Source organism: Triticum aestivum, chromosome 3B (assembly GCF_018294505.1).
Source record: "Triticum aestivum cultivar Chinese Spring chromosome 3B, IWGSC CS RefSeq v2.1, whole genome shotgun sequence".
Taxonomy (NCBI): domain Eukaryota; kingdom Viridiplantae; phylum Streptophyta; class Magnoliopsida; order Poales; family Poaceae; genus Triticum; species Triticum aestivum.
The window spans coordinates 777,038,036-777,041,629 of NC_057801.1; the positions used below are offsets into that span (position 1 = coordinate 777,038,036).

At 43.0% G+C, this 3,594-nt stretch overlaps 1 long non-coding RNA gene across 1 annotated transcript; it reads right to left on the reverse strand.

The window, feature by feature from the left end:
* Positions 1-1,778: 1,778 nt before the first annotated feature.
* On the reverse strand, positions 1,779-2,555 carry LOC123066519 (uncharacterized). The gene is made up of 2 exons (XR_006431361.1): positions 2,265-2,555; positions 1,779-2,071 (listed from the first exon to the last, which is right to left on the reverse strand). It is a non-coding gene; the product is annotated as an uncharacterized lncRNA (long non-coding RNA).
* Between the last annotated feature and the right edge of the window lie 1,039 nt (positions 2,556-3,594).

Genomic DNA, 3,594 nt, shown 5'->3' on the forward strand with positions numbered 1-3,594 from the left:
CTTCCCGCGTCTAGGATCGTTTCCACATCGGTGTCCCTGTGCTATGGAGTTCCACTTCGTCGTTATTCCGCTGCCGCATAGTTTATGATCGAGGCCCCTTTCATGTTCATTAAATAATGTACATATTGTTCAGCTGCACCGCCTGTGCCGCTTGGCCACTTATCTCGATGTAATACCAGATTTGTGTTTCTGTTAGCATCAATAAAGCGGTTGTTTCTGTATCATGTTGTTGTGTATTACCAGAAGACTTGATTTCTAGGATGGCAATGCAAGGTAAACCGTTTGCTCTAAGCCGGGGTGCCACACATTACCTGATTGTTTCATGAGCTGCAGTGTGTCTTAGTGAAATGAATTCAGCAGTTCATAACTGAGTGTTGTATTTTGCTCAACGAAAAAACAGCACGCCGTTTCGCCATTATAGCATCGTTATACATATTAGGAAAGGAAACACTACGTATTGGCAAATTCGGCCGCTATGGCATTCCGTTCTTTTGAGTAAGCATTGCTACTCTGTACTGAGCTATTAATGTTAAAATCTTAAAACTGTGGTTGTTGATGTTATAGAAACTATCTTCAAACTATTTGACATATTCTGTTCATGCCTTGGATTTGGCCCTTGTGCATGTATTGCTCCTAGGACAAATTTAGTTGCTGAAATACTTTATTTTTGTATATATTTGATTTTTTTTTGCATAAGCTATTTTGAAATATAGCCTTGCTATTAGTGCCCTATAACTTGTGTAGCATTTGGAGAAGTGCCTCACTATGTTTTGTAGGGCGCTATTTTTTCATTGATTATGCTTCTATTTGGTTCAAAATTGTGCAACTCAACTTTGAGTTACCTAACATTTGTAGTATAATGATTAAAACAACATCCCATGAGAAATTCAACTCGGTTGATTTTCTTGATTGTTCAGTGTCACTGAAGGATCCGACATTCAGTCCGCACCATAGAAGGTTGTCCTGCACATGGCAGGTCAAAGATTTGGCCCATTTTCTAAGAAATAAGCTAATGGGGTCAACGTTTGTTGGTTTTTTTTATGAAGTAGAGGAACTTTTACATGCATTGCTAAGTTCTATTCTTGTCCTTTCATGCCACAATTTCATGCACCTTGAAATCTGAATAGATGATGGGGATAGCCATAGTAAGGGGACTAAAAAAACAGAAAAAAAAGATACATCCTTTAAACTAGAAAGGAGGGTGTATTTAAGACCCTCTATCATAAAACGAATGCTAACAAATTTTTTGCCCCCAGCAAGCATGTAACACACAACCACTTACCCCAGCAATCATTAGCCCATTCTCTCGGCTAAATATATCTCTTTTTTTAATTAGATGTAAAGATGTTGAATTGAAGCAGCATCTATCTATCTATCTATCTATCTATCTATCTATCTATCTATATACCTATACTAATTACAGACTCCCAAGAAATTACCATGTTAATTAGAAAATAGGAGCCGTTAATTTGGTGGGACCGAATTATTATGATGTAGATTAACTCGCGTAGACCAACCAACGTAGCTATGTTCAGCTCGGCCGAAAAGGCCCACATACGTTAGAAATAGAAGACCGCAGGAGAAAGCCCACAATCTTTATCTTGGATTTCCGCCGTACTACGCCGCGCGCGATTTTACATAAAAGTCCCTCGATTTATAAGAAATCAAACCGCGGTCCCTGTTTTAAGTGGCTCTCGAAGAAAACGTTTCGTTCTTACAAAAAAGGCCCTATGCTTTTGGGTATTCAAACCGCTGTCCTTTTTAGGTGGCTAAATTCATATACAACGAGCTTTGTACAGAGTTTGTTCTTCAATTAAATTGTCCCACCTCGCTGATATACATATATTCTCACCAATTTATATGTGTACGAGAGTTGCCATGAGAATCAACAAGCCACATTAGAAATCAAAACCAGCAGAGAAAGGGAACAAAAGGAATCGCCAAAGCGTGAAGGAGCGAAGAAAATGGAACAGAGTCCACCGAGCGAACACCACCACCACCGGCGAGAAGGCCGGGTCCAGGCGGCAGACGGATCAAGACGGAGAGGCGGCGACCTCCATTGGCAGACTCCCTGAAGAAAACGTGTGAGAGGGATTAGAGATAGAAGGGGAAGAGAGGATGAGGGGGGGGGGGGGGGGGGTCGGGCGTCGGCCTTGGCGGCCTGCTTGCGCGCGGTTGGAGGAGGCAGGGCCCCCTTACCTTGATCTGGCGCCACAACCCCTACGCATGTGGAGGACAGGAGTAGGGAATCGGTGGATCCGAACCTGTTGGTCGGGGGCAAGGCCTGCTCTGGCCAGATCCGGAGCATGGGGCGCCGGATTCGGAGCATGGGGCAGCAACTGAGCCGGGGAGGCTAGATCGAGGAGCTCCAAAACGCAATCCATCCTCTGCTGGAGTTCCTCACCGACAGAGAAGAGGGGGTTGATGCTGCCCTGATAGAGAAGAAGAGAAGGGACAACGTCAGATGGATGTAGAAGAAGCAATGTGTTGTGTGGATAAGGGGGCACATAGTGGGAAGTGGGCGGTGGGTGTTGTCGCTACATGTTGTGCTTGGATCGGAAGCTGCTGGATTGCTACGCATGTGCACCTACATTACAATTCTTTTGGATGAGCGCACCCATTATAATTACTTGCTGCTGGATGTCATACTATTCATATACCTACCACATCTTACAAATACATATCAGATATAATAATTAAAAATGAGTGGAATATTGAAAAGAAATAAAGGGAAATGATATTTGGGGCTCTCCGGTATTTGCTGATTATCAAGATATTCCTTAACTTTGGGTGTCATCTATATGTCTTGGTGAGACTAATAAAAGGATCCATGCGTTGCAACGGAAAAAAAAAATCGCACATGGTACATCTTTAATGATCAGCAAAGTTGTACGATTAAAGATGTACCATGTGTGATTTTTTCCCGTTGCAACGCACGGACCCTTTTGCTAGTTCTAGCTACTCCACGTAAATAAAGTTATTCCACGTCCCTTCTCTTCTCCATAATAAAAAAACAAAGAAGCAATCTTACGCCGTCAAATCTCTACTTTCTCTCTTCCTCTCCAAGGAAAACAAATCCATGTTTCTCTCATATTGGAGCAAGCCAGTTAGGACATGGGTCGGAAGTGCCCACGAAACGACAACAAGTTCAAGTCATGGCCCTGACTTTGGCGAGCCCTAATCACCAGCCCCTTCGTGATGCTGCACGACTCCGTCAGATTTGTTCTATAGAAGGGGAGGTAAGGTATGCAATGGCAGGGGCCTGGGAGCAGATGGAAGTGGTCTGTAGCTGAAAAAACCTGGTGAAGGAGGATCTCCAAATCAGGCATATTCAACCCTCTTGATCCTTATAATATTAATTGATTTTTTCCAAACAATCTTGCAGATCTGATATTGCTCCCGTGGGTGCTCAATTCTTGGCTTCCTATGATTTCATCCCTAAAGACTGCACATGAGTACTATTTTCTTACCTTTGGTTCTGCTGCAGTAACACCATGATTTTCCTCACTTAGATTTATCTAATCTCCTCCTTAATCAGTTAGAAAGTTGTTTAGTTGTGCTATGCATGCCTGTCTCCATCTCTGGCACGTTGTT